General features: G+C 37.2%; 1 long non-coding RNA gene across 2 annotated transcripts in view; it reads left to right on the top strand.

Annotated features, from left to right (window-relative positions):
- LOC147845504 (uncharacterized) overlaps positions 1-12866 on the top strand; it is a 150682-nt gene extending 137816 nt beyond the window's left edge. Inside the window, exons 3-6 of one of the 2 annotated variants that reach the window (XR_015480332.1) lie at positions 7834-8053; positions 12208-12298; positions 12398-12487; positions 12756-12866. This is a non-coding gene — a long non-coding RNA (uncharacterized LOC147845504). Of the gene's footprint in view, positions 1-7833; positions 8386-12207; positions 12299-12397; positions 12488-12755 lie in introns of those variants that run through there. The other variant, XR_015480331.1, reaches the window with a different exon arrangement.
- Positions 12867-13351: the final 485 nt, after the last annotated feature.

The following is a 13351-nucleotide window of genomic DNA, read 5'->3' as shown; positions in this document are numbered from 1 at the left end:
ACTGCTTCCTTGTGTGACAACATGGGAAAATCAACAAGCCAGAACCAACAAAAAAGGCAGATTACAATTTGCTACATTACACTGGGAAAAAGACTCATGTTTGGAGACATGTCCTGTGGTCTGATGGAACTAAGATTGAACTGTTTGGCCAAAGTGATCAGTGTTACCTTTTGAGGACAAAGGGGAAAGCTTATGCATCGTTTCCACTGACTGGTACAGTGCGGTACGGTTCGGTTCGGTATGGGTCACCTTTATCAGGCTTGCGTTTCCACCACAAAGGGTACTCTTTTGGTGGGCGTGGTGTATGACAAAGTTTATAATAAATAATTTTTCGAATAAATGTCTACAGTAAAGCTGTACGGGTCGCTCACGTATCATAATGAGCAGCACTACTCACAAAACTGATGCTTTACACATAAATACTTGTTTCTAAATGTTTATTACTAACTTTTCTATGAACATGATTTGATTATAACTGCAGATCAGTGTGAAATAGGCTACTGTAACATCTGCAATTATATAAAATAAATATATAAACGCAACATATATGAACACATACAGCCTCTTACAGTCTGCGATATATTATTAATTACAGAAAAACTACACACAGCAGACATTTAGTCCTTATTTCAAAAACACATGCAATAAAGCCCACAGTCAGCGCAAACTTCTCATCTGTGTCTGTTTTTTTTAGCAGCACATGTAAGCTCTGTTTGAGAGTAATTTAGGGCCTACTCACACTATGCCATGCGTACCGTGCCCAGGCCTGTTTCCCGGATCGTTTGAGAAGTGTGAGTGTGCTGAATCGGGCTCAAGCACGGTTCACTTGGCCGACCCTGGCCCGGTTGGAAGAGGTGGGCCTGAGCGCGGTTCACTTGGGCTTTGACACGGTACGCTTGTGTGTGAGTGCAAAACGCGCCAAAGCCCGAAACTGAAAGCGAGACGTGACTTTTACGGGGCTCATATGGATTTATTAATCATTCTTGCTGTTCAGTGAACGCAAACTGCCGAAGTTTATTAAAGACGCAAACCCCTCACTGCACGACAGCTGCAACTTCAGCAGACCTCCTTATCCCTGCAGCACGAGGGCTTTATAATTGTTTATGAGCGCCAAAAGTGGCGGATCTGTTCAGCGAAATATCTGACTGCGTGTCACCGCATCCCTAAGGACTGTTTGGCGAAATATTTGACTGCATGTCACTGCATATCAAACGACTCAAACGATATAACTAGAGAAATCTCCACTGTGCTGCTGAGTGAGAGAGCGCTTCTCACTGAACAGCGCAGCAGCGATGACGTAAGCGTGCCGAGGCCCGTTTGTGGTGTGAGCGCGGGCCGTCGGGGAAGACGGGAGGGGGGACAAGCGTGCTTTGGCTCGGTTCGAGGCAACTGTACCTAGTGTGAGTACGGCCTTAGTCATTCCCAGTTTATAATAATCCAGAAGGCGAAGATAATCATGGCAGTTTGTTCATGATTCAGGTTGCTAAAACAATTTTGCTACGCATCGATGAATTTGCTCTTCAGTGTTTGAACTCTCAGTAATGATTAAATCACTATGAACTGAGCTAAACTGAACTGAACTGAACTTAAACACTAAAACCTATGACCATTTATGTGAAGCTGCTTTGACACAATCTACATTGTAAAAGCGCTATACAAATAAAGCTGAATTGAATTGAATTGAATTTTGCTCCTGTGTTTTGACGGCTTCTCTTTTTTTCCGCGTTTCACTCCCACTTGTCCTTTTTTTGCGAACGGATCAGATGACGGAGTCAATTCAAGGATCTCACTCACGTTATTATCATCAGCTCAAGAAGTTTGTTATATCAAATATAGAAGCGATCGCGAGCTCCTGGAAGAAAGCAAATACCGCTCGCACTTTTAGACGGGCTCGTAAAACAACAACAGGACACGGCAGATTTTTCTTCTTGGCTTTGTGTCTGTTCATAGAGACGACGACAAGGTTTGTTTGAGCCTGGGTCATCCATGGCTCGTTATTATATGCATCTAGTATTTCCATGTAATGTCTCGGCTTTGTATTTAAAAAAAAAATTTAAAAAAAAAACATGACGGTTCCTTTGTTTACGTTCTGACGTATCTCTGTAACCAATCAGCGTTCACCTGCACGTGTAGCTCCACCTTTTGGTACCCTTTCGAAAGGGTGCCGAAAAAGTGATACGGTACACTTTGGTTTTGACAGTGAAAATGGCCATAAAAGCGTACCAAACTGAACCTTACCGTACCACTCAGTGGAAACGGGCCATTACAAGCCTAGGAACACCATCTCAACTGTGAAGTATGGGGGCGGCAGCATCATGTTGTGGGGCTGTTTTGCTGCAGGAGGAACTGGTCCACTTCACAGCAGAGATGGCATCATGAAGAAAGAACATTATGTAGAAATAATAAAGCCACATCTCAAGACATCAGCCAGGACATTAAAACGTGGCCACAAATGGGTCCGTCCACACTACTCCGGAGTTCTCGAGCGCCGAAAACGGAGCGTTTTGAAAATGCTGGAGAGGCCGTTTTCATTCTAAAATGCTGCTGCTCCTTTTCAGTGTGGACGAGGAAAAACGGAGACATCTGAAAACGGAGGCGGGACTGCTGAGATTCGCTACCTGATTGGGGCTTTTGTGTCATTGCGTATCCTTCCCTTATTCGTCAAGTCCCCATCACATGACTATAACACATGGCTTTAACGCTACCGGAAGACAGTACTGTAAACAACAACAAGGGCACAGAAATGGGAGCGTTGTTTGCACTATTGTCTGTTTTAGGCGCCATTGTGCAGTTATTAATTTGTTACGTTTAGTAACAACTCGACCTCGTCGTCTGTCCACAAAAATACCTCTCTTGCTTTCTTTGCCATGGCGTTTAATGTTAAACCAGCGTTTGTTGACTTACAATAACCAAATGCCGAGCGAGACGCATGCTTTCTGTTTATACTAGAACGCACATGGTCTAGAGTGCGCGAATGGTCACGTGATGTACGTTTTTGGTGGCGCAGTGTGGACGGAGATATGTTTAGAGACGCTAGGTGAAACGCTAGTGTGGACGCGGATCGTTTTTGATCTAAAACGCTGTTTTAAAACTAAAACGCACTTGTGTAAACGGGACCTGTTACACTAGTTCTGTCTGGAGGAATGGCCCAAAAATCTTTCAAACTATTGCGAGAAGCTTTTGCTACAGTTTAAAAGCAAAGCTAAAAAATATCAAGGAAATGTATGTAAACTGTTGACTGTCTGGAAATTAATAAAAAAAAATCTCAGAAAAAAAAAATCTCTCAATATTCATGCATTTAGCAAATGTAAATCATGTAAGTAATCCCAACGGATCTAAAATAGTAAATGATTGGTATGATTTACCATTAGACATTTAAAAAAAATGGTTATGTTCCTTTTTTTAGAGTTAGTAAACTTCTGGTATATATTCAAGTCCTGATCGGGAGGTAATGTCCGATTTCGATCGAGTCTGAAACTGTGTGATCTGGCCCGATTTCTGATCACGTGATCACATCCGCACATCCCTAATGTTCTGCACTGTTGAAGGTGGAAAAATCCAAATGTTTTCCAGCTTTTCTTTGAGGAACTTTGTTTTTAAACATTTCAATAATTTTCTGACGTATTTGTGATCTCGATGGTGACTGGTGATCCTCAGCTCATCTTTGCTCCTAAAGGACTAGACCTTTCTTGGATCTTTCTTTTTCTGATTTGGGATTGTACACAAATACACAAAAATACGCTGTCCCTCTCTCACACACACACACACAAACACAAACTAATACAGTTTCTCACACACATACACTCTCTCTCTTTCTCACACACAGAGAGTCCAGCAGGGGGTAATAAAGCGAGTTAAAGCATCACACTTGTGTAAAGTTAATCTGGAGGGCTTTAATGAGTGTTTGGCGCCTCTCTTGTGTCTCTGCATCTCTGGGTGCGCAGCCGCGGCTCTGCTGGAGCTCTTGCTGACAGTCAGGAAAACCAGATTTGCTCGGTTGGGGTTCCTGTTTGACTGATCGGCATGGAGCAAATTAACAACAACCAACACACACACACACACTTCCCCCATCTCTGTTTGTATTACCTTTTCTTCTTTCTTCTGAAGTGCTGGAGCCAAAAGACTTCCCTGATAATCAACAGTCTGCTATCACACACACACACACAGACGCACACACTGGGTTTTACATAGAGTTCCTATAGACATCATGATGTTTCTACTGTACAGACTATATATTCTATCTCCTTACCCTAAGGCTTACAGAAAATGTCCCCACATGGTCAAAAGTAACTGGTATTACTGTACTTTTATGGACATTTGGTCCTTAACACATAAGAAAAAAAACTAAACGCACACAGATATTCACGCATTTGCTCTCACACACACAGGGCTTTTATGTTTCATCGTGACTTCTCATAGATGTAATGATGTTTCTACTGTACAGACTATATATTATGTGCCCTTACCCATATCCTCACAGAAAATATTGTGCATTTTTAAAAATACGTCTTTCTGGATGGTTTATGAGCCGTTTTCCTCATGAGGACCAAAATGTCCCCACAAGGTCAAAAGTAACTGGTATTACTGAGTATCAATGGTCCTCATAACGTGGTTTACCTCATAAAAGAAAACCAGGACTACACACACACACTATTTTTATACCGTACAGACTGTATTTTCAACCCTAACACAAAATATTTTGCATTTTTATATTTTTTTTTCTGAATGATTTATCTGTTTACTGTTAACTGTTTTCCCAAAATGTTCCCACAAGGTCAAAAGCTACTGGTATTACAGTACCCATTACCCTCAACGTGAACAGTAATAAGCTTTGTTTAATTATTATCAGGTCATTATAAGCTTAAATTATATTATTTATAAGAGAAACACAGAAGAAGCGGAGAATGTTTCTTTCTTTCTTACTGTAAGTTCTGTCTCTATGGCAATTTTTTATTTAAGAAAATATAGTGTTCTCTCTTTCTCTCTCTCTCTCTCTCTCTCTCTCTCTTAACTAATTTGTTTGCTTGTTTTGGCGAGACATTTTCTTTGGAAACGTTCATTTGTGGTTATAATTATACACGTAAACATTGTTTTTTTTTTTTGTCAGTTATTAAATTTTCTTTTGAGTCAAGCAAAAATGGCAATTTTTGACATTAGAAAAGTACAAGTTGAGCAAAACTCAAGTGGCTGTTTAAAAACATTTTTTTTTTACCTTGGTGAAATCCAGAATTTTAATTGATTTTCAGTATTACAAAACAATGGGTGATCGTTTGTGTTTTGAAAAGATTTGGTGTTACAAATGAGTTTTATGTCAAATTTGGGATGAAAATTTAGAGTTTATGGGTTATCAGGTGTGTTGAAAATTCAAAATCCTCTCTCTCCCTCTCTCTCTCTCTCTCTCACACACACACACACACACACACACACACACACACACACACACACACGGACATAAACTATGGGCCAAAAGTTTGGGGTCAGTTTTTTTTTTGATTCTTCATCAAGGCGGCATTTAAAAAAAGTAAAAATGTTAAATTATTAAATACTTATTACATATTTATTTATTACTTATTGTATGTAGTTTCAAATGACATTATTACTCCAGTCATTATTGCTTTTATTACTATCACCATTAATAATAATAATAATTAATATTAGGTTGATTTTGATGTCAAAGTTTGACATCTCATAATACAATTCACAACTCTAAATAAACAGAAAATATCTGTAAATCACAAAATGCAGAAACTGTTGATAAACAGATTTTTTACAGTGTACAGCTATCTTGCATATTGTGTACTTAAAAATGGAAAAAATACATTTTATTTTCCCAGAAATCACATTCAAGTATGTAATAAAAGTTTTAATATAAATAATAATATATTTAATATAATAAACGAAAATAAATCTGAATGTTATGATAGTGTAGGGAATTCTGTATATTGATGAAGAGTTAGTTTTTTCAGGGTTATCATTCTAATTTGAGTTATAATTGTTAAAAAACACTCAAAAACAATGATGTTTTGCTGTTTGTTCAAACTACTTATTTAAAATGAGCTGAAACAACGCAATTCTTGAATTTGTTTGCGAAAAACGTAATTGTTTTATGTTCAGTCCACTAAATGTGTAATAAGTCAACTAAATTTCTGTCAGCCAGCTCCAGGGCTTCTGGTGAATTGTCATCCCATACAAAATTGCTGCATTAAAGATCTGATTTATTTTAAAAAATAAAAAATAAAGGAGCGATCTTTACCACCTGGCTGAAATACGTATATAAAGTGGGTCTCAGACTAAACAAGGACTGCATTAAATTATATTTTTCCCGTGAAATATGGAAATTAATTTTACCCCAGTATTTTTAATAGAATTTCTGCGCTGGCCTGCTGCTAATGACTGCACCTGCGTTTAAAAGGTCTTTCGCCTCTTTAATGATTTAACAACCAAATGGATGCTGACGTCTATTTAACTAAATGTTTTTTAATTACATTACAACATTGATGTTGTAAAAAGCAATCTTATGAAAATGGTCAGATAAAGCTCTCACCGGAAGTTTATCATTGGCTGAAAAACATTAGCTGTGCATATAGCCCATTGTGTGCAGCATTTTTACAGTGCACACTCAAATCATTCATTCATTTTCTTGTCGGCTTAGTCCCTTTATTAATCTGGAGTGGCCACAGCGGAATGAACTGCCAACTTATCCAGAACATTTTTTACGCAGCGGATGCCCTTCCAGCTGCAACCCATCACTGGGAAACATTCATACACACTCGTTCATACACATCGGCTACGGTCAATTTAGCTCATCCAATTCACCTGTCATTCATTCATTCATTCATTTATTTTCTTTTGGGCTTGGTCCCTTTTTTAATGTGGGGTCGCCACAGCGGAATTTAGCTGAACCAATTCTCCTATACCACATGTTTTTGGACAGTGAGGGGAAACAGGAGCACCCGGCGGAAATCCACGCAAACACTGGGAGAACATGCAAACTCCACACAAAAATGGCAATTGACGCAGCCGGAGCGACTTTTTTGCTGTGAGGCGATTGTGCTACCGACTGTGCCACCGTGACGACTACACTCAAAACATGACATTTTAAATGAACACAATTCTTGAGTTTATTGCGACAACTTAATTGTGTTATTTTCAATCCACGTAAATTTGTAAAAACTAACGTTAACTTTGCTCTTTTTCATATTCTCTCAACACAAATCGATTGTGTGGAACGCAGCAATTTTTACAGTGTGCACTATAACAAACGACATTTTGCTGTTTGTTTAAACCACTTATTTAAGAAACAACCCATTTCTTGATTTTTTGTGACATATTAATTGCTTTGTTCCATGAACATAAATTTGTTAAAACTCATAAGTTAACTCAATTCCTTCATGTTGTTCCAACACAAATAGATTGTGTGGAGCCCAGCGTTTTTTACAGATGCACTGAAAAAAGTGTTGCATGCAGAACTGTTGCAAACAATTTATTTGTGTTAATTTAAACAAACAAAGTAAGTTTAATAATGTTCAACTTAATTTGTTTGTTTAAATTCAACATAAATAAATTGTTTACAACCACTTAACTTAAAAAAATCAAGTAAATCCAAGAAATCATCTTTGAATAATTTTTTTCTGTGTGCTTTATTTGCTTTTTGATTGCCTCATTTGAGTTGAAAGGTGAATTTTCTTTAGTGTTTCACAGGAACAGAGCAAAAGATTCATGCAGACTTGTGTATACATGAGGCTGAAACTATCGTTTTTTTAAGTGTTTTGTCCTTTTAAAAGAAGGTCATCAGACGAAACTAACGGCATTGTCTCCTTTTCTTTCTCCTAGAGACTCGTTAGCACGTCAGAATGAAAGTAAAATCAGCCGGAGATGCAGCGGAGCCTTTGTGCAGCATGTAATCCTGCAGATATGACACATCCAGACGCACAGACTGAACTGGAGCCAGTGTAATGAGCTGCGAAATCCAGCCAAACAGACACTATACAGCAGCAAAACATTGAGGAACAGTGGGAGAGAAACTCACTAAATCAATTAAGCGGCCACCGGGGTCAGTAATAACAGCACAACAGTTTGCTTTGCTCTCTCTCTCTCTCTCTCTCTCTTTCTTTCTCTCTCTCTTCATTCACTTCATTTCATTGCACTCAATTGGCTTGACGGAAACATTTGTATAAATAGAGCATTTTAAATTAGCTGTGTATGTTAAGTATTAAGCTTTTATTATTATTATCATATCTATTTTTTAATTTTATACATTTTATTTAAACTTTTTATTTAGTTAAAAACAAGTTAAGAAACAATTATTTAATGCAACTTTAAAAAAATATGGCTATTTAATAAGTTATTTTATTAATGAAACAAAAAAAGTTTAGTAAGAAGCTCAAAATAAAACAAATATATATATATAATAATAAATGGACATAAAAGTTCAAAAGTGAGACAAAGTAAATGAATATATACAAATTTCAATATACAAAGTGATATTAATATAATATCAGTTCTACCAGAAAGACTTTAGGAGGCAGATAAACATATGAACATTTATTGTGAATTGTTTGCATGAATGCGAATTTGTTACGGTCCTTTTAAAAAGTTCTTTAGCGTAAGCCCCGTCTATAGTGCAGAACTCTGGATGAGCTGGCAGATCCTGCCTGAAGATGTAGGCAGGGTGAAGCCAACCCCCTGAGTGGAGACGAGGCCGACCTGGTGGTGGTGGTGGTGATGGGGAGGATGGAGGGAAACTTCCGCAACGTCACCTGAATACAGCAAATTATATACTTATATACATGGCTTGCTTGGTTGTTATAGGCTGAAGAGATAATTAATATGAATGACGTAACATCTCAGTCTTCCTGGTAGAACTATAAATAAAGTAAGTAAATAATACTAAAGAACAGTTGTGTACCAGAAAAAAAAGTAACTTGTGTAAAAATTTATAATGTATACAAAATAAGTAATGTGCAGTAAATGAGTACTTACTGAGAAGAGGCAAAAACAAATAAATAAGTATTATTTCATGCTCTGAAATTCTTGATTCTGATTGGCTGGAAGGTGTGCAGTAAAATTCTTTAATATATATTTAGTTTTAGTTGAGATTTCGTCACAGTTATAATAATAATATTTTTAAAAAGTATTTAAATAAAAGTCAAAGATGAGAAATAAAAAAGACAAAGTAAATGTGTGTCAGGGGTCGCATGTTTGACACAGGGGAATGCCCTTTCATCTGCATCCCAACACTGGGAAACACCCATCCACTCTTGCATTCACACACATACACTATTAATTAAAAAATTGAGTTTGTTCAATTAGCACAATTTATTTTAATTTAATTTAATTTGATTTATTTAAATAGAGTAAACCGAAGTACCCACACCAACACGGGTAGAACATGCAAACTCTACACAGAAATGCCAATTGGGGCTGGAACCAGCGACCTTCTTGCTGTTAGGCGATCGTGCTATCCACTGCGCCACCGTGACGCCCTAAAGTGATTATTTAATACATAATAATACATATATGCGTTCACAAAAAAACACATAATTAGATTTTAATATGAGAAAAAAGACTCAAATTAGTATTTTAAAAGATAATGAAAGAGATTTATTAAAACACAAGCAAATTTATAAAAACAATTACTGTAATAATAAATAAAATAATCAAAAAAAAAAACATTCAACTCCTTTTTGCCGCAATTTACACAAATGGACAAACAGTGTCAGTGTGGCCCAAATGAGCAGTCAAAATTATTTGCTATTTTGGTATTATTTTTTTATTTAGTTTTTTTTCCAAAAATTTCCAAAATGATGTTAAATAGTGCAAAGAATACTTCACAGTATTTCCTATAATATTTTTTTCTTCTGGAAAAAGTCTTATTTGTTTTATTTAGGCTAGAGTAAAAACAGTTTTAATTTTTTAAAAACCATTTTAAGGTCAAAATTTTTAACCCTCCTAAGCAAAATTTCTTTTTCAATCCGCTTGTTAAGTGTGACGTCACGTGAAGCGGCTTCCGGGTCCAAGCGCTCTATTCAACTGAATAAGGAGACTCGTGAAATGGTAATAATAAACGTTTACAAAGCGTTTAATACTTTCGAAAATCACGATCGCAGTATATATGTCAATGCCTAATATCCGATGGCCAGAAAGTGATTAATTTTTTTATAAATTGTAAAATTTTTGGTATTTGTTATGCAGCAAGCCCAGAGATTGTTGTGTACACTATGACTTTATGTAAAATTAACTTTAATGTGTGATAGGAATAAAACGTGATCATAAACGAATGATTTCTCCACTCAAATGAGTGGCGTCTTGGACACAGAAACAGTATTACATGCGTCACAAACATGTCACCACTTAACAAGCGGATAGTCTACAGCAGTGGTTCTCAAACTGTGGTACGTGTACCACTAGTGGTACGCGGGCTTCCTTCTAGTGGTACGTGGAGGAATGAAATATGTCATGTACATGCTAAATACATTTCAAAATTTATCAAAAATGATGTATATAATATGCCATATATGACATATAGCCTATATTTCTGGGGTAATCTGCCACATTTCTTTTTACTGTGCAGAGTTGTAGCTGCTTTACTGGGCCTACTACATTACTGAATTTCAATACTGCTCATTTTGGTGGTACTTGGAGAGAGAATTTTTTTCTGAGGTGGTACTTGATGAAAAAAGTTTGAGTACCACTGGTCTACAGAACAAACCATTGTTATACAATAAGTTAATTAGTTAACCTAATTAACCTGGTTAAGCCTTGAAATGTCTCTTTAAGCTGTATAGAAGTGTCTTGAAAAATATCTAGTCAAATATTATTTACTGTCATCATGGCAAAGACAAAATAAATCAGTTATTAGTAATGAGTTAATAAAACTAATATGATTAGAAATGTATTATAAAAATCTTCTCCGTTAAACAGAAATTGGGGGAAAAATCTGAAGGGGGCTAATAATTCTGACTCCAACTGTATATTTTTCTTTCTCTCTTTTGATGTTTTCTGTCACATGGTTGACTTTGACCAATAGGGGCGGAGTATCTCTTCGTTACGCAGATTTTAAAATAGCAAAACGAAAGAGAGAAGACTGTCACCGGCATAGAAGACTATCATCAGCATAGCAGTGAAAGCTAATCCCGTGCCTTCTAATAACGTCTCCCAGGGGCAGCATGTATATTGAGAATAGCAAGGGGCCTAAGACGGATCCTTGAGGCACTCCATACTTCACTGGCGCATTACTTTTGACAGTTGTCCGTTTACATTTGCAGACTGGTAATGGTCAGAAAGCTATTGAGCTGATAGCATCTCTCTGCAAAATCTTCTTAAACACACACACACACATGATTTGAGGAATCAGTCAAACACTGCCGGACGTTTCAGAGTGTTTCAAGTATTAGCATTAGTCTCCAGACAGCTCGTGCCATGACATCATCATCCAGCGCATCGAATCAATGTGTGTTTGTGTGTGTGTTCATGTGAGTGTGTGTGTGTGAAAAGTGAGAGTGTGTGTGTCAGACATGTCGACTCCGCTGCTGTGATGGATGGTCTGTGTTGCAAGACAGATGACAGTGTGTGTCTGCGGCTGGTCTGTGTGTGTGTTAACTGTGTAACACAGGCCAAACTAACGTTTGTTTACACTGCCACGCTGAAGGAGTGATTTAAAAACAGCTTGTGTGTGTGTGAAGCTCGGCGCAGATCAGATTTCTAAACAAGCCTTTGAAATGTAGAAGATCGTTAAAGCCGTAGAGGAGTCCTAAATGCAAGCAGTCCGGCAAAACACACACTGTGGCATTTCAGGAGCTCAACAAAACAACACACATGTGGGTCATTTCCAGCCCTAGTGAGACGCCTACATAGGGAGCATCCTGACTGGGTTATCTTTAACTAAATGTTTAGCAATTGAATGGTATTTCTTATTTGTTGTTTTCAAGGTGACTTATTCCCAGCATATTGTATATTGTCTATCCCATGTATATTTTAGGTTTGATTTAGATCGTGATGTCGCGACCAAAATTCAATGTACGTTATTTTGATGTTCAATCACGACCAAAATCCAACATCGAGCCCACATTATATCGACGTCAAATACTGACATTTGTTCATCAGGTATGGCAACCAAAATCCAACGTCTGATAGATGTCATATTGGTAACGTACACACAACGTAAAGCTGTAACATCATTAGATGTTGATATTTGGTTGTTTTTAGGTTGCGTTGGAAAATGACCAAAATCCAACGTTGATTCAACATCTTAAACCAGCGTCATATTGACATCAAGTACTTAAAATTTATTCATCAGGTATGGCAACCAAAATCCAATATGTGCTAGATGTCATAGTGGTATAGTCCATACAATGTCAAGCTGTAACATCATGCGTTGATCTTTGGTTGTTTTTAGGTTGCCCTAGAAAATTACCAAAATCCAACATCGAGCCAACATCTTAAACCAACGTCATATTGACATCAAATACTGACATTTGTTCATCAGGTATGGGAACCAAAATCCAATATCTGATAGATGTCATATTGGTAACGTACACGAAACGTAAAGCTGTAACATCATTAGACTTTGATATTTGATTGATTTTTAAGTCGTGTCGGAAAGTTACCAAAAGCCAACGTCTTATTGACATCAAATAATGACATTTGTTCATCAGGTATGGCAACCAAAATCCAACTTCTGATAGAGGTTATAGTGGTAACGTCCATGCAACGTCAATTTGTAATGTCATTAGATGATATTTGGTTGTTTTTAGGTTGCGTTGGAAAATGACCAAAATCCAACGTTGATTTAACATCTTAAGCCAACGTCATATTGACATTAATTACTGACATTTATTCATCAGGTTTGGCTACCAATATCCAATGTCTGATAGAAGTCATAGTGGAAACGTCCACACAACATCAAGCTGTAACATCATGCGTTGATATTTGGTTGTTTTTAGGTTGCCCAGGAAAATGACCAGAATCCAACGTCGAGCCAACATCTTAAACCAACGTCATATTGACATCAAATACTGACATTTGTTCATCAGGTATGGCAACCAAAGTCCAACATCTGATAGACGTCATAGTGGTAACGTCCACACAATGTCAAGCTGTAACATCATTAGGCATTGATATTTGGTTGTTTTTTGGTTGCTTTGGAAAGTGGTCAAAATCCAACGACTTAGACCAACATTATATTGGCGTTAAATACTGACATTTATTCACCAGGTATGGCAACCAAAATCCAACATCTGATAGATGTCTTAGTGGTAACGTCCACACATCATCAAGCTGTAACATTATTAGATATTGATATTTTGGTTGTTTTTATGTTGCATTGCAAAATGACCAAAACCCAACCTCG

This window comes from Danio rerio, chromosome 3, assembly GCF_052040795.2.
Source record: "Danio rerio strain M-AB ecotype USA chromosome 3, GRCz13ab, whole genome shotgun sequence".
NCBI lineage: Eukaryota > Metazoa > Chordata > Actinopteri > Cypriniformes > Danionidae > Danio > Danio rerio.
This window is presented reverse-complemented; position numbering and strand designations above follow the sequence as displayed.